Consider the following 18,686-nt stretch of genomic DNA (forward strand, 5'->3'; position numbering starts at 1 on the left):
CCACTTTTTCATTAATCAAAGGTGTCTGTCTGTACTTGCCCAAATTATTGCGACTGACAGTAGGGGAAAAATCAATCTCTCCATCACAAATCAGAACAGCCTGTGTGGGGATTCTGACTAGGTCAGAATCTCCCTCAGTTCCCAAGGTGATACCCACTACCCCCTTAGTCTGTGGACCAACACTGCCAACTGTACTAATGGGTGCAGGTGCCTTAGGGGCTGCAGTGTTGGGGGCTCCACCCTTTTTACAATCACTTGTCCAGTGAGTGGTGTTTTTGCAAAAGCTACACCAGGGTTTTCTTTGACCTTCTTTCTACTTCTTCTTGGAAGTTTGGGACCCACCCTCAGTATTAGTTTGGGGCCCTGTTGAAGACTTCTGGTCTTTAGCTTTCTGCTCCCCACCCTTCTGGTCTGTTTTCTTTTGGTCACCACCCTGGTTCTGGTTCTGGTTCTTTTGCTTAACTCTGGTTCTAACCCATTTGTCTGCCCTCTTTCCCAATTCTTGGGGAGAGGTTAGATCTGAGTCAACCAAATGTTGATGCAACTGCTGGTTCTGACAGTTATTTAAAATCTGTTCTCTCATAAGCAAATTGTACAATCCTTCATAGTCTGTAACCTTACTTCCCAGCAACCAGCCCTCCAGAGCCTTAGTGGCACATTCAACAAATTCAGACCAGTCCTGAGTCTGTGTCTTCTGGGTATCTCTGAACATTAACCTGTACTGTTCAGTGGTTAAGCCTAACCCATCAATCAGAGCACTCTTCAGGACCAGGTAGTTTCTAGAATCCCCATCACTAACTGTGAGGAGTCTGTCTCGGCCTCTACCTTCAAAGGAGAGCCACAAGATTGCTGCCCACTGATCCTGAGGGACCTGCTATACTTTGCAAGCTCTCTCAAGTGCAGTCATCCATTTGTGGATGTCATCCCCAACTTTGTAGGGGGGCACAATCTTACTCAGGTTTCTATTATCATAGGACCTGTCTTTATCCTTAGGGATATTGCTGCCACCAGTGGATCCTAATCCACTCTCTCTAGGCTGCCTTGCTCTAGCAAGTTTCTCTTTGGCCAGGGCAACTTCTAATTCTTGCTTCTGGATCCTAAGTTCAGCCTCTCTCATTTTGGCCTCATGTTCCCTTCTCTGAGGGCTAGTCAGCTCCCTTCTGGAGTTGCCATGAGAACCTCTAGAAACATGGGAAGTATTGGATTCACCTGAGTGATTCCTCCTCCTCCTATGCTCCTGGTTAAGTCCATTTGGGGGTCTGAATGGGTTGGACCCACCTTCAGTCCCAAATAAGCTTAAGTTAGCCTGGTTAAGCCTGCTGACTAACACCTGGCTATTTCTCTCATCATCAGACCCACTTTCTTCCTCCTCCTCCTCCTCTTCTTCCTCATCCTCTGGCTGAGTATCTCCAGTGACCTGGTCTTCCTCATCTATGTGGATAACAGGGGCAGGGGCATCAGTGTTTTCTTCTTCAGAAGGAGAACCTCCATCACCAGTCCCTGAGGGGCCTGGTTTAGAGTTCTTTAGAGCTTCAGACTGGTCTAAAAGCTCTCTGAGGTGTCCTGCTGTAGGAGTAGGACCTGTTTTGATTCCTCTCATGGAACACAGTTGCCTCAGTTCCTTAAATGGAAAGATAGCAAATTTGGATGGTGCCCTTGGAGGGTCACTCTCAACAGAGATGGGTCCAGTGGATCCCTCTGCTCCAGACATTGTTCTAGTGTGGTGGATGTGTTGCAATCTACCTACACTTGTGTTTTCCTACCAAACCTATCTAGTAGTTGTAGTCAGGGTGTGCTACTCCCTATCCTCTACAACAACTAAGTTCAGTAGAACTTAAGTATATCTAGTCTTGTTTTAGTGTACCTGTCAGGTACCTGTATGATCTTTCAAATGATACTTTCAAAGACTGTAATGGTAAAACAACAGCAAGCTCAAATCCCACCGCTGTCACCAATGTGAGAAGTTGGCCTGGTATATGATGCTCACTAGTTCTAGTGATCACCTTGTACCATGCCAAGTAACCCTTATGGTGCAGGTTGTAAAGTCAACCTTATAGACAAGCTATCCTAGGGGTAGCATGGACTAAGCAGTCTTAGGCTAAACTCTGTAAAGGCATGTGAAGCAAGCTGTTTTACCATACACAATCCCTTGAATACCAAATGAAAGGACACCACACAGATATATATTGAAAATATATATAGATTTATTTCTACAAATAACCCTGATACTCTTTATGAGCACAGAAGCAAATGCGTTAAAACAAAACACAGTTTATATATACAAAAGTTGCACAATTATGGATGAGCCCTAGGGGCCACCTAAACCATATACTAAAATAGTGGTATAAGAACCACTATGGGGAAAGTGAAGAGGCCTAGGGCCTGGGGAATCGCTGGAACTGTTCGGGACTAGCAGTGAAGAAGTCGGGAAAGGCCCGCGGGACTCGGGTGCAGTGCGGAAAGTGCACGCAATACCAATGCAATGTCAATGGTGCGTAAAAGTTACAAAGTTAGTTATTAAGGAACCTTCCGAGTGACCTAGAAGGATGAAACTTTAGACACAGACACTAGAGGTGTATACCAGTGTGGGAACACCGGCGTTGCTGAGTTACCTCATCCACAGGAAGCGGGTGCACAGGGTCGAAGTAGTGTCGGGTTTCGTCACGCAGGTCGATGGTGCATGGAGCTGAAGATGCTGCAGGCGGCTAGATGTGGAGAGTTCCGGTGGATCCAAGGGTGGATCTGAAGAGGTGAAGACCTGAAAGCAGAGGGGACAATGTTCAAAGTCACTAGCCAGTGACTACCGTGGAACCAGGAAGGAACCAGGCGATGTTGGGTGCAAACAGGCGATGTCGTGAAGATTGTCTCTGCAGCCACGTGGACACGAAGAGGTCAAGGACGTCCAGGAGTCGGTCACGAGCTGTCCCACGTAGGCTCTCGCTGTTGGCGGTGTCGGCAACTTGATTGAAGCAAACAGGCCTTGGCTAAAGCAAGCCACGCAGGAAGTGATTCAAGCTTCTCACTCGGACCAGCAAGGTCAGAGCGGGTGCTCCTTTTCAGGGGAGCAAGGGCCAATCTGGAGCAACCAGACCAGTGGTATAGTTTGTCATTTTCGTTGCCAAGATGGCCGCTAGCCACGTGGCAAGTGGCCGAGATGGCTCATCAAGTGGCACAGTGCAAAAGGGCCCCACGCAGATCGTGGAGATGCTGGGGGGCTGATCTTCGGTGCAAGGGCTGCTCGAGGTTGGGGCTTCTCAAACCCCAAAGCACAGCATCGAGGGTGCCTCGGATACTGCGCAGTCAGCTTCTCGGGGGTCTTTCAAGAGGTCCGGTCCCACGTCTCTCGGTGCATCCACGGGTCCCTTCTCTGCAGAGACTGTGGATCGGGCTGTGAGAAGTCTGGGAGTCTGGGTCTTGTCAGGCTCTGGGCTCGGGCTCCGGTGGGAGGCGGCGGCAAAGCAGACGTTGAGTTGCTGGATGGTGCCTGTGTTCACAGGGTGGCCACTCCTAGGCCACAAGGGAGATGCTCTTCAGTCTTCTGTGCAGCAGAATGTCGAAGTCCAGTCGTCTTCTTAGTTTCAAAATGATTCAGAATGATCTGAAGTCTCAGGACACAGCTCCCACTCTTATTCGAATCTGGGGGGCCGGATCACCTACTAGGTCCCTCCTCTGGGTGGAACCAGGAAGGGGGTGGTTACACCCCCTTTCCTTTGTCCAGTTTCACGCCAGGACTGGGAATGGAAAGCCCCAGCACCGGTTTGAACTGGCCTATGCACAGGGACACCTTGTGTGCCCCAGGCATGTCTGATTCTATTCAGCCCTGTCCTACCCAATACACAAAATCCTGTCTGGGGTGGTGCTAGCACCTCCTAAGGCAGGAAACCCTTTGTCCAAGCTGCTCTCGCTGGAAGGACTCCCAGCAGCAGGAGGTCAGACTTGTGTCTGTGGTGGCAGCATCCATTTTGTGATGCTAAGGCTCTGTTTAACTTTAACCGGGGTTCAGGTTAGGTACATGTCGTGTCCCTCTAGAAGGGTGGAATGCTACCCCCGTCACCAGAACTGGCGAGGGGGTAGTATTCCAATTCGTATGACACCTTACTCGACATGTTTTGATAAAGCCAAACCAAAGATAGCATTTAACCGCGAGGTTCATAATGCACTTAAGAGTATATGGTATGGCAGTATCATGAAACAGCTAAAGGACATGGTTCCGAAAGCTGCAGACAGGCTCAGCTCATGCCAGAGCACTATCTCACATATTCCCAAGCACTCTGCCTCCAGGATTGATGAGGCCTTCCATAGGAGTGACTAATAGGGACATATGTGTCCATTTTAGGTTAGGTATAGGCATACTACACCTAAGTAAGGGGTGGTTACACCGACTTACCCCAGCTGAGTGATCAGCCAGTTGTGTCAAATATGGAGGCCAGGCCAGGGGTGGCACAATACATGCTGCAGCCCCTGGTAGGCCTTGGAAGCACCTATGCCCTGGGTACCTGGGTACACTGTTACAGGGGCCAATAAGGTGAACCAGTTCCAATGCCGTTATGCACCTAAAGTACATGGGTAACAATTTAGAGAGAGAACAGCAGGCTGTGGGTCTGATTAGCAGGCCCACAGCCACATTAAGTCATAAACCAGTGAAGCAAAAAGCAAAAATTTGGGTTGACCATAGGATAGCAGACCCTACTCTCCTACAGTCGCCACCTGCCTCTAACTCCCCTGCCCCCCTTCTCTTCCTAGGTGTCTGTATGTTTCTGTTCCATCTATACGGCTTTCTCTCTTTTCTCTCACTCTCTCGCTCTCTGCCCTTCACCTTCCTACAGTTTCCTTGGCGCTATTTATTTTCTCTTCTCTCTAATCCCCGTTACTCTCCTACTTTTCATTATAGTCTCCTCTCTCTCCACCTCTTCTTTCCTTCCCACCGCACACCCTGTCCCTTCCTGGCAGGACTCTGCACCTCGTTCAGCTGTGCTAGCATGTCCCGTTACTCGCCCTTCTAAACCTCATCTTTTACTGAAGTCCAGGCCTAGAAAAAGGAACAAGTAAAATTCCCCGGTGCCTCTCTCACCCCACTCCCTGTTACACAAACCCCAGCAGCCCACACACACACGCTCACACACACGGAGAGCCCTCAGGATTGACAACCTGAGCATTGCCCAGCAGCCACGTTCTACGCAGAGAGAGCCGGGTGAGGCAAGAGGGAGGAGGCGGGATCTCGGTTCCATTATCCCGGAGCACTAGGAGGGCTCAGAGTTTGTTTGTAGGAAAGTTGAGCTTTTATGAAAAAAGTATGCATGGTATCAGGGTGCACAGGACCCCCGCCCTAGCTGTGTCAAGCGGAGCTCTCGGTCGGTGCAAGCCAGGCGGGCAACAAGAGCCAAATTTCTGGGGGGGGTGGGGGGGGGGGGGAGGAGGGGCTGAAAAAGGGGTGAAAACATAATACCAGTCTCATTTACAAGTAAATGGCCTTTAACAGACGTGTGAAGTACTCGGGTGCGGCTGCAATTAGACGTCGCCAGCCCGCGAAGCTTTGTCAGCCCGGGCTGACACACATGACGGGGGGGGCTGAAGCCGCGTGAGCCCAATGGGTGTTTCGCTCCTGGTGCAAGCAGTACCTAGGTACCCAAGGCAGCCACGAGCTCCCTGCCCATTGGCACCATGAGCGGGAGGCAGGCTGGCACCATCTCGAACAGTGCAAGAAGCAGCGCACACCAGCAGGAGTAACGGGGACGGGTGAAGAAAGAAAGCAAGGACAGCACTCACGCACTGAATGGATTCTCTGCCCAGCTGCTCCACACACCCTCCTCCCTGTCGCGGCCGGCATGACTGGGAGGGGGGTCATGGGTGGGGGAGGAGGGAGGGATTTAATTAAATTAAAATAATATGTACCTTCTCCCGAGTACCGCAATGCCTCAGCTCTGTTAAGGTGACCTCCAACAATGTACAGCCGGGTCCCAATTCCCACGTTTTCCTGCTGCTTTACTGCAGAAAGAGAAAGCAGCCAGCAGCCTCCCTCCCCTCCCCTAAGCCAATCACAACATTGGGCAAGCCACTCTCCCCTGCTCTTGTGCAGGACCGTTGACCGGCCCACCCCCAATCAGGCACTTCTGCTTTCTCACAGTGCTAGAAACAGAAACATAAAATGGAATTTTTTTCCATTATATGTTTTTGCTTCTCGCACTGCGAGAAAGCAGGGGGCGACACCCCCACTTCCCAATGGAGGAGCCGTCACTGAACAACAACCAGGGTCAGATACACAGATCATCAGGGCACATGTAAAGCACGCAGTTCAAACTTGGCTGTGTGACAACTTACAAGGCACACCTCAATGTGTAGTACAGTTTATTCTACATGCACAACATGGTGCCCTCATACAAGATCACATCACACTGTGTCAAAATATATAAATGAACATAAATGTAGCATTAGGTCTTAAGCCAGTGTGTAGCTTGGATTCAGGATCAGTTTCAATCTTGCAATGTGTCACTGCATCATGGGTCTGGGAGGTCACAAGTCTCCAGATGACATCTCAAGGACCCTGGGAAGTAGAAACATAGAACAGTCAGTAACTTATCAATCATTTGCACACACCTTCAAGAAACTAATCAGATCCACAAAATATTTATCACTGTGAACACAAGCTAGAATTCATTATAGCACTGTACCTGTGAACCAAACTAATGACTAGACTCAAACAATTCAGATGAACATGTTGAATAGCATACACTCATACGCATTAAAACATATTTTAAACCAGACACACTGAATGCAACCAAAGGGTTTGTCACCTCCTCTCATTGCAAACTTACACTCTTGTGAAGAGGTTGTGGATGAGCTGCCACCGTAAATCTGCCTCCTCCTCCTCATCCTCACTGGCAACATGTCCGAGTCCTAGATCCTCCCTAGCTAGTGGCTGCTGGTCTCCGTCATCCTGTATGATTGGTAGCGCATTCCTCACAGCCAAGTTGTGGAGCATGCAACATGCAGTGATGATACAACACACCTTCAATGGTGAATATTGGCGGGCTTCTCCAATATGTTTCAGGCAGCGGAATTGGGTCTTTAAGAATCCAAATGTGCACTCAACCACTATCCTGGTCCTACCAGGTGCCTCATTGCAACAAACCTCATCAGGGGTTAAAAGGTTCTGGTGTGATGTCAGCAGCCACGGCAGGTTGGGGTATCCAGAGTCTCCTACATTGAACACAGAAAATACTTCTGTTGTCTGAAAACAGAGTACTATCTCACATGCAAGCCCCACACAACATTGACATACACCATGACCTACCAACAAGCCAGGCACGCTCAGGTTCCAGCCGAGACATAAACTGGGGGATGGCACATTTCCTCATGATATATGCATCATGTGCTGATCCTGGGAAATGTGCACAGACATGGGAGATCAGCGTGTCTGCCAGACAGACCACCGGGACATTAATGGAGTGGTAGTGCTTCCTATTCCTGTAGGTATGTTCATTGTCATGTGGTGGGACCAAAAACCCTCATGTGTTCCATCTATAGAGGCAATTACATGTGGCACACGCCCCAATGTGTAGAAACCCCCATTGATGTCAGTCAACTGCCTAGGTGTTGGGAACTTGATGTACACGTCCAGGAAACGTATTGATGCCAACAACACATCCCGAAGCACATGGCTGAACATGGTCTGTGACATTCCTCCAGCAGTTCCCACAGTATTCTGGAATGACCCAGTGGCTAAAAAATGTAGACACAACAGGAGCTCACATGACAGACGCAGGTTTACGTGGCAGCCAAACATTGTGGTCCACACATTACAAAGTGACAGTGTAGTACAGAACCCAGACACAGTTGAGTTACAGACATAAAATTCAAACAATGCACATTGGGCCACACACTCCACCATAGCAATGAACATGTGTGGCCACAACACGTCTTCAACAATGATCCCCTGGGTCAGCGTCCAATCCTCGGTGGGTGTCCTGGGAAGTGTACCCTCAATGTTGTGATGGGCCACACAAACAGTGTGTTATGTGCCCCTCAAGGTTGGCTTATCGTCTGAGGGTGAGATATCAAGTCCTATGTCCAAACTTACAGATTTCTCACTGTCCCCACACATGTAATGCACCAGAACATGAAGATTTACACCACTGCCTGCCCTGCTGACCAATTTGTGGAAGGACATGTTAGCCGTATGCAAACCATTTCCCTTGCATCCTTTGGCTGTTATTTGTTATGTTGAACAACAAGGGTGAGTTGTCAAAGGATGCATTGTCGCATCCGAATTGATGCGGACACATCCTTTGGCTGTTGTTTGTTATGGTGAACGACACAAGTGACTTTTCAAAGGACGTGTTGTCCGCATACGAAACGATGCAGACGCATATTTTGGTTGTTTGTCGTCATGGTGATGGACGTGGGTGAGTTTTGAAAGAACGCGTTGTCCGCATCCAATACGATTCATACGCATCCATTGGCTGTTGGTCGTCATGGTGAACAACACGGGTGAGTTTTCAAAGGACGCGTTGGCCGCATCCGAAACAATTCATACACATTCATTGGCTGCTAGTCGTCAACGAGACAGACGCGCATTTCGTTTTGTGCTCGACTTGCGTGCAATATGCTTTGGATTGCTTCCACCACCTTTGTATCTAAGTCAATAGAGGACAGGTTTGATATTTTGAACGTCGCAGTAGCCATGTTGGATGCTAGCAATGTAATGGATTGGTCTGATTTGGATAATGCGATGGACTCGGAACTATCGCTTTGGACGCATGGAACTGAGTCCGTCTCTGCTGCACACAAATAAGTCTGGATGTTCCCTACAGTCCTCACTTGCCCGCACTACCTGCATCTTTGCTGCACCTCACCATCTCAAAGCTGCTGTTTCAAGCTCCTCTGGGAGCTAAAATGGCGGTACATTGGAGAGGGTCCCTGCCTTCACAGAGAAAGAGAACCAGGCCCTGCTAGACAGCCTCCTTCCAGTGTGCAGCCAGCTGTATGGCAAACCAGAGGAGCAGGCAAGTGTTGATTCCAATGCCTTTACTTTGTTCATGTGTCATACCATGCACTAGCAGTGGAATTCCCAAGGGCAAGCATGCAAACTGAGTTCATGTGAGTTTTGTATTCTGTAGATTTGTGTTCTGGCCACGTACCCTGCTGTAGAAGTGTGTGTATGGGGCTTGACTTCTCAGTACTATTCTAATGGTTTGGAGTGATAGTTGCAAAATGGACAACTGCCCGTGATACCACTTGTCCAGTCATGTCATTCTGACCATGATTAAGGTGGATATGTGTGTGACTCGGACACATGTACCATGCGGACTAATGGTCTGTCACAATGTCATCCTTACAGGTCAACTCCCATCGGAAGTCCGAGCTACGGCTGACCATCCTCTAGGCAGTGGGCAGTCCGAGCCGTGGGGATCTTCAGACACCGTGACCGCCACTGCCAGAAGAGTTGGCAGGATCTACATGACTTGACCAGGAGGATTGCATGGGTGAAGCTGTGCCTGTCACCCCCACGCAAGAGGGGCGGACACCAGGCCCTGACCCCCCACATGCTAAGGATCCTGGCGGTGGTCTTCCTGGACCTGGATGTGGAGTTGAAGGCCAGACAGCAGCAAGGAGGGGGTGAGTTTATGCCATGGCGCACACATATGTCCAACATGCATGTTGTACTCCCTCAGCCTGCTGTCCCTCTCGTCAGCCAGACCAACAGTTCTATCTAAAAAGCTGACTAAGCACCATGATCATCAGATGCCCAGTGTGGCACTTTCAATCTGTGACATGTGGGTGACTCATGTCCTGGGTAGTGTCTGTAGTCCCATGTTCATGTGATCAGCACAATATACGACATGTGCATGGACTTTAACATCATGAGTGATGCTATTTGCTGACATAGGTCATCACAATGAGTGATATATGAACTGTACTCATTGTGTAACAAACATATATGTGCGTTAAGTTGCAATTGCAGCACACAGGTGTGCGTATACAATGCTGCAATTCTTGCCAGCAAGTGATACCAATGTGTATGCCTCTGTCAAGTCAAATAGATCAGTGTGCAAAATCTTTTGCGCCAGCCGTAGTGCTCTGTGTGATCCGATGTATCCCATAGGCCAAGGACAGGTATGCCAACCCAGGCCATCTGAGACACTGGCCTATCACATGTCTGTGTGTGAGGTACCACTTTCCACATTCACATGAGCACATCGATGTGTCAGAATCTGTGACAATCTTTGAAAGACACAGGTAGTCACTGTTGGAAACCTGGCTACACATCTAATGTATGTCTGTTGGCTCACAATCACAACTGTTGACATGTGTGCATCATCCCTTAAATATGCATACTTGTCGCTTGGTCATCCATCTGCACGCTGCATTACTAACAGCCTGTGAGATCTGAAATGTGCATCAACACTCACCTGTTCGCTCACATACTCTGAGGGGAAACTAGAGCAATGGCACTTTTTCAAAGTGTATTATTTGTGCCCATTTCACTATAGCCAATCTGATACCAAATCCTAAAGTTACCACTTGTGTTACTCTGAAATGGCATTCAAGATTACATTTTAGATTTAAACCTTGGCTACTCCTAAATGTCATTTTTGAAAAACAAAAGTCATAAAGTCATTGTTTGGTTTCATATGACTTTTATGGTTTGTGCCCTTTGTGTCTACCATATAAGGGACCTGCTGACTTGGCACATACAGATGTGGACATAAGCAACATAGACAGGATCTGGGCAGGGTGCTGACTGGAACCATGAGATGTACAGATCCTGTGCCAAGAGTCCGTACAGACGGTGCAGCCAGACAGGCCAGTGGCATAGTGTGTCACAGTAAGCATTGTGAGGATGCTGTCTTAGTTTTTGGAAGTGTGTTTAACATTCTTCACATTTTTAAATGGTGAGCTGTATATAATGTGCCTGATCTCCGGAGTAATCTCATCAAAACCCTCCATAGCTGAGACAAGGGCCATTCAACTCTCACCCTGGCTAGGCCTACGGCCTTAATGTCCCAACGTAACATTCAGATCAGTGATCTGACAGCAGTGGACCTAAGACACTGGACACATGCAGACAATCACTGTTAACTATGTGAAATGAGTCATGTTAGGAATATGGAAGTTTGCTGTATTGCAGCCTGACCATTTGACTGGTTACGTCAAAAACAAAGGTGCACATGATTTTGACTTGTGATTGCAGGGGGTACACCATGTCACAATTGACACATGTGCATCCCATTTGCAGTGTCAATTCAAGACTCACTTGCAGGTGATGAGACAGGTATGCCATGACTTAACACCACCAGGAGCATTACAGATCAGGCCACCTGTAACATAGTGGGGTAGTTGACATGGTGGTAGTGTAATTTGAGATTAATCTAACCGATGTAGCACATGTCATTATGTGTCTGGGAACAATTGTTAACTGGCAAATTGGCAAGTGCCTTGTACACATATGTGTAAATTCTATGTACCTGCTGTCAAAATGATGTATATGCTTGCTCTGTGATGTGTTGTGATGACACCCATGTGCCAAGTATAAGCGGATGACTAATGTGAATCTCTTTGTGATCCTTGTCCACAGCATCATCACCGGCTAGTGGAAGAGGCAGTGCCACGTATGAAGGGGTAGCAGCTCACCTGACTGGGTTCAGTGCAGAGGAGGAGGAGGAGGTACCCAGTGGTGGAGAGGGTGATTTGAGCCCCACTGGAGGCAGTAAGAAGATCACCACAACAACAGAAGAGCACTCCAGCTCCAGTGAGGACTTCCTTGTGGTGGTGGCTGAGCCAATATTGGATCAAAAAACATCGCAGTCCATCACCAACACCACCATCTCCCCCTACCAGCTGCTCACATTTCCCCGTCCGTGGCTGCTCCCATGTTAGGGAGCATATCTCCTTCGCGCCAAGCACAGCACCCCCTGTATCTGTCTCCCCTACTGCCCTCAGTGCAGAGGCCAGGGATCTGCTGAAGCAGATCTCTATGGGTCAGACAGCAGTGCTGAATGCCCTCCAGGTGCACACCACACATTTCAATCAGATGGTTGAATTCCTGGAGGGCATTCACTCGAACATGTCTGCCCTACAGAGATCTAATAAGTCACTGGCCTCATCACTGAAGGCAGCAGTGTCCCTCCTCCATCAGTACCTACCACCTCCTTCCCATGAACCATCCACAGTCCCAACTACCCTACCTGACCCAAGCATACTACAACTGACACCTGCACAAACAGCAACATCCACATCCAGGACAGAAACACAAGACTGACTACACATGCACGCACACTCAAGGGACTGACAGCACACCCACTACGGAGAGACCCAAACGAGACAAACATGCATTCACAGGCACTCCGCATACCTCAGCTCCCTCTGCCTCCACAACCCCTATCCTTAAGTTCCCTACTAAACCCTCTTCCCAGAAACTCTTCCTAAAAAAGTTTGTCCTCTTCACAATTGACCCATCTGTCACCCCACCCAAAAGGAAGAGTCGAAATCCAAGCCCAGGCCAGAGGTCCAAACCTGCCCCCCCTAAAAGAAAAGAGCCCAGAGCCCCACCCCAAAGATCCCCACTGTCACCAAAATATAAAACACCACCACCAACCTACACTACGCTTGGTAAATCAAAGTCATCCCAGTCCCCCAGGCACACCTTTCCAAATCTCACACCTCTGAACCTATGTTTGCCCCCTGCGCCATCACACTGTCCCCTTGAAGGTCAAGCCCTCCCCCCTCACACAGGCGTTCCCCCTCAAGCAGCACCACCACTTCAGTCTGTTCCTGCCAATGCAGTGGACCACCACACCCCCCAATCTGGTCAGGCCACTACAGTGGACAACCCCCCAACACAATCTGCTCAGGCCACTACAGTGGACACAACCCCCCACAACCTGGCCAGGCTACTGCAGTGGACACCCCCCAACTAGTCAGGCAACTGCAGTGGACAACCCCCATCTGTCCAGTCCATCAGTAGACGCCCACACACCAACAGATCCTAGCCCTCCTGAAACCAAACCCAGTCCACCCTAGACTTGTCCCTGCAGTGATTGCCATGCCCACATAGATTGCCCTCCCAGGGAAGGTGTACCCTTGCAATTGCAGTGCAGGCAAGTTATGGATGGGGATTAGCCCTGACCCCTCGTGGACTATATATGCAATGGACTGGCCATTGGCCTTTTGTTGGAAAAAAATCAGTTTGAGTTTCTTCTAAATGCTTATTAAAGCATGTTTCATTATTTACACTGTTGCTTCCTGTGTTCCACAACTTGGTCTGAAGTCAACTGTCCTACAAGTGCATTTCTCAAAGTAGGCATACAATGTTGTTCTAATGTCATGTACTGCATGTGGTCCATGGAGTGTGTGACCTATCGCAATCTGTATCCACGTCACCTTTGGCTCCTTTTACATGATGTCATCATCTACATAATTTTGCGCCATGACGGTGACCAGATTTTGCTAAGCTTCCATGTTTCTCTGACACCTTTGCACACATGTCGTACTGCCATTTGTAGACATTGTGCAAGTCTTTCTAGGTGCATCCATTTGGGATGTGGATGCATTATAGGTTTGTGATGTACAGCAATTCAACTGTCTCCTAAGTACATCTATCTACCTGTGGAGAATGACTATGTGGTGGTGACTTTGTACCTACCCACGTACACAGGGTGATGGTACTAAACCATGTTGTGAATTTGAAGTGTCAAAGCCATTTCTGAGTCTCCTTCTGACATTATAGCCCCCTGACAAGGACAAGTTTGCCACAGGTGGCTTTCCACTGTAGAGGAATCCCCTCATGGCTGTGGGTTCATCTGTGACATGTCCAGAGCCCATGGTGTGGGTGAGGTGACCAGAAATCTCAATCTTCAAAACAAGTTGCCTCTTAAGACTCCAGTCCCTGTAGATGTTCCTGTTTGTCAAGCTTTCTGTGGACTGACTGGTACAGTGCTATGCCAACCTTTTTTTATTTCTTTTTTATTTATTTATACAGAAACACATGAGTCGGTTGGGACAACAACAGAAAAAAAGAAAAGAAAAGACATTTTGTCGAGCACATACAAATTCAAATCATATCATTTTGACCCGTACAAAAAAAATATGAATAAAACAACTGTTAGGTATACATTTCGTCAGGGCAGCAACAGTAAAGACCAAGATAAATTATAGACATTTCCCGCACGTCCCCCCTTACGTCTCCAAATAACTTGTAACTAACCCCCATATCTGTTCCCCAATCTTCCTTCTGCGGGAGCCATTTAAAACATACAATCTGTGCTCCATATTATGTACCGAAAAGAACCGGGACCGCCAAGCTTCAAAGGCAGGCGGTTCCTGTTGCAGCCATGCAGATGCAATACACAGCCTATAAACTGCAGTCACTAAGAAGATTAGTTTAACATGCTTCTTCAGAATGTTGGTGCTCGGTATGCCCATTTCAACCCCAAATAATATCTGTGTTGCTGATAATTGTATCTGCCCACCCACAATTGCCGAAATACATTTTTCTATCTGGGACAACAAGGGAGCTAATTTAATGCATGTACAAAAAATGTGGACATCATCCGCTGAGACAAGCCCACAGCGAAAACATTTCCCTATTGCATCGCCCGGCCATTTGGACACTTTGTCTGGGGTGTAATATAAATTGTAAATTGATTTAAAATGTTGTGCCGCCAACTTTGCAGACAGGAATAGGTCTTTAGCCATGCCTAATGAAGTTTCTATTTGAATATCCTGTCTGCCGAGTTTAGCGCACCATTTACTATTCTGTTGCTCTATATCATCTTCTTTAGTGCTTAACATATGATTGTATAGAACACCAATCCTTGCCCCTTTCATAATGTCCTCAATCAAAGGATTTGATGTAAAGTTACTCCCCGTACCCATTAAAAAGTTTTGAATCTGTAGATATTTCACAAAATGCTGTCTAGGGAGGAGATATTGTTCTCGTAGTTGTTCAAAAGATTTAAAGTAGCTAACATCATACAAATCACCCACCACTCTAATACCTTTCTCCCTCCAATTATATACTACTCTATCCCACACATCTACAGGTAAGAAGAACGACGATGAGAGTGGAGTGTACTACGTTATTTTCTCCAGGCCCAATAGCCCCCTAACTATACGCCAAACCTTATATGCAGCCACCATTGTCTTAAAGCGCGTGCGTTTGCAATAGCTTTGTTCTAGGTACATAAATAGGCAGTTTTTAACTTTTACCCCCAGTATCATTTGATAGATCGAAGGACAGTCCGCAGGTCTTGCCGGACCTTTGCCGGTTAATAAAATCCCACACCTTGCAACATACAGGCGTAGTAGTATAGTGTAAAGTCTGGTACCGACCAGCCCCCAAATTTCTTGGCAAAATCATAAAGCGCCTAGCCCTTTGTGCTTTGCCCCCGGACCACATAAAACGCATACATATTGTCTGCAATTGTTCTAAACCTGTCTTGGGAACTTCTAGGGGTACACATCGAAAAAAATATAAAATTTGAGGAAGAATCAACATTTTTAATAGGTTACATCGTCCCACTATTGAAAGATATAAACATTCTGCCTGGTCTAATTTTTTCCGTACACTGACCAGGAGTTGAACCCAATTAACTTTGACTAAAGAAGTTGTACATGCTCGTAACGTAACTCCCAAATATACCACCTCTTGGCATAGTCTTGAATCAGTATAACTTGGTATATTTATAGTTAGTAGCTGGGTTTTAGTCGAATTTAACTTGTATCCTGACGATTTACCAAATTCTACCGCCAGCTGCTCGATAGCTTGCATTGCCATTCTGGGTTTGGACGTGACCACTGCCACGTCATCGGCATATGCCAACACCTTGACCTGATATATATGCACCTTTAGCGGAATTATATGCATATTAGTATCCAGCATTCTTAAAAAAGGCTCGATATATAAAGAAAATAATAGGGGGGAGCAGGGGCAGCCCTGCCTGATCCCCCTACAGATTTGTACTACCGCCGATTCCAAACCCATAGTACTAATCCGGGCCACCGGGTGGTGATATAAGGCCTGCACAGATTTAATAAACGCTGGACCAAATCCTCGACCTTTCAAGATATCCCACAGAAAAGACCATGCAACGCGGTCAAAGGCCTTCTCCGCATCTAATAAAATTAAACAAAATGGTTCCCTAGTTGCCGCAGCGTAGTCAAGTAAAGTTATCACTCGGTTAACATGATTAGTAGTGCTGCGTTGAGGGATGAACCCATGCTGTGTTTTTGATACAAGACCCGAGATGACCTTGGACAGTCTATTCGCTAAAATCTTCGAATATATTTTTCCGTCTACATTTGGAAGCGATATAGGGCGATATGATCCCGGTAAATTCGCTGGTTTGCCTTTTTTGTGAAATACCACTATACTTGCTTCTTGACATGATTTGGGAGATAAGCCTTTCTGTGCTGCTAGCATTGTTGCCAGGAGGTCCTTTTTTAAGAGCGTAAAAAACATTTTGTATATTTCCAATGGTAATTTATCTGGGCCTGCAGCCTTTCCCAGAGCTAATCGATTTACTGCCAATTCTAGTTCTTCCAAAGTGATGGACATGTTTGGGTCTTGTAGGTGTCCAAGAGTGCTCTCTACTCAGTACAATGTACACTGCCCTAGAACCTGAGCTCAATATGTCTCTGTTGTAGATGTGCTTGATAGATTTCAGGATATAAAAGCAGTGTTCAACTAACAAATGTGGCAATTGCAGATTCCATTCAGCACATGTCCTCCATCCTCACAGAATGTGACAATTTGCCATTGCTTGCGTCTAGCTATGTGGATTGTGTTTGTGAGCCCCAGATTGTGGTCTATCCAATCCCCCCCGACCCAGCGTCGTCACCATTGCATGGAGATTCTCTTACACATTTGGCTCTGCATTGGGGCCACAGACCCTGTTGTATCCTCTGACCAGTGACTAATGTGTCATCCAACTCCTTTGCCGTACCCAATCTGCATGAGCAAAATGGCATAAGTCATTAGCTGCACAGACTCCAGCTTTTGTAGATGGATTAGCTTGGAGGGACATGCAACAAAGTTGACTGCATGTTCATATCTTTATTTTGCTGCAGCACACCCATGCGACACATGGTGCTGTCTCCTGAATTGTTGTTGCTCCATGCTTTTCTCACTTGCAAGTGGGAATGTGGCCTACAAATGTAGCAAAATTTACTGTGACACAGACACTTTTGGTTTGTTGTAGTGGGTGAGTCATTATTAAAATGTGTATGTCTGTGTACTTGTGTGGTGTTGGGCACAGTCTCCCCTCTGCATCACTGTACACCAACTCTTCACAATGTCATCCTTCTGTGATTAGGTGTACTCCTGTTACCTTGCATGGTTTGAGTCTGTATTGTGGTGGACAGATGCTATGACTTTGTGTCACATACATATGTGGGTGTGGCACCTCCGGTCCACCATCAAATGTGTGTTTGGTCTACGACGTTACGTGCTGGGTGTACCTACCTGATGCTGAGTTTCACCCATTCATCCTACAGAACTGTACATGGACCCATGTTTGCATTGGGATCACAATGATGGCTGGCCAAGCATGGAGTCATCGACATACACCCAGTGTTCCACGCTGCCAGGGTGAGCTTTGCACTGTCACATTTAGAGTGAGGTTTCGATGAGGCTGGATGCTGCAGATCGAGGGGGTGGTATTTAGACTGGCCAAATGTGCATTAACTCCAAGCAAGGACCCTACCTCCAAAGCGGCCTCCCAGCACTGGCCATGCACTAGGAATCATGTTTAGGTATGTGAGTTGACAGTGCACCTTGCAAGGCATGTGATACAGTGTGCAACAGTCAGTCAGCTCCAAAGATTGACGCCTATCCTCAATTTGCATTGCAGCGGATTAGCAAACTGGATACTGGCCCCACAATGCTATGGCATAGTGTGAACTGTGGAAGTGAGTTTGTCTCTTGAGTTGATTTTTGGTGGTCCCCCATGCTTGTCCCGCATGTGACCTTGGTGCAGTCGCTCATCAACCAATGACTGTTTGCCCACATTGTCAATTCAAGGCCTATACTTTCTGATTGGACTCAACACACATCTCCCTCAATGGAGTTCAGCCCCACCTCATATGTGTCAGGCCAGGCTGAGACAGCTTCCACACTGACACACATGTTGTGTTTGTTCTGCTTTGGGTGTGTGGGCGGTTGTCTTAGTTCATCTTCACAAGTGTATTTCACATGTCTTTGGTGGACAATGAGCGAATGGTGTGCTTTGTTTATTTCTGTACTGGCCCAGGGCCTCCTACATCTCCACACTGCCCATCCCTCAAATTTCACCAGTCAATGTTGCTGCCACAGTGTAGTACTGTGTCTCATCAGAAATGGACCATTGTGAGTCTAGGTTTGCTGCTGGTTGGACCCCAAAGTAGTTGATGATGTACTTGGGATGGTCACATGTCACATTTTGCAATTACAGATTGCTCAGAGTGTTATCAGAGTGTTATGCCTCCAAAGCGAAGATTGGCAAGACATGGCAGATGATATGTATTCCCCCCCTCCCAAAGTGTTGCCTCTGCAGTGCTGCAGGTGTCCCCACACAGCCCCCTTTTGTCAGTACAATCCAGGTGGGGTTTGCCCCCCAACAAACCTATTTGCCACACCAGGCAGGGGATTTAACCCCACAGGCCAATATTTGTCTGTACCACCCAGGTGGGGTTTATCCCCAATACACCTA

The sequence above is a fragment of the Lissotriton helveticus genome, chromosome 3_1, assembly GCF_964261635.1.
Source record: "Lissotriton helveticus chromosome 3_1, aLisHel1.1, whole genome shotgun sequence".
In the NCBI taxonomy this organism is placed as follows: domain Eukaryota; kingdom Metazoa; phylum Chordata; class Amphibia; order Caudata; family Salamandridae; genus Lissotriton; species Lissotriton helveticus.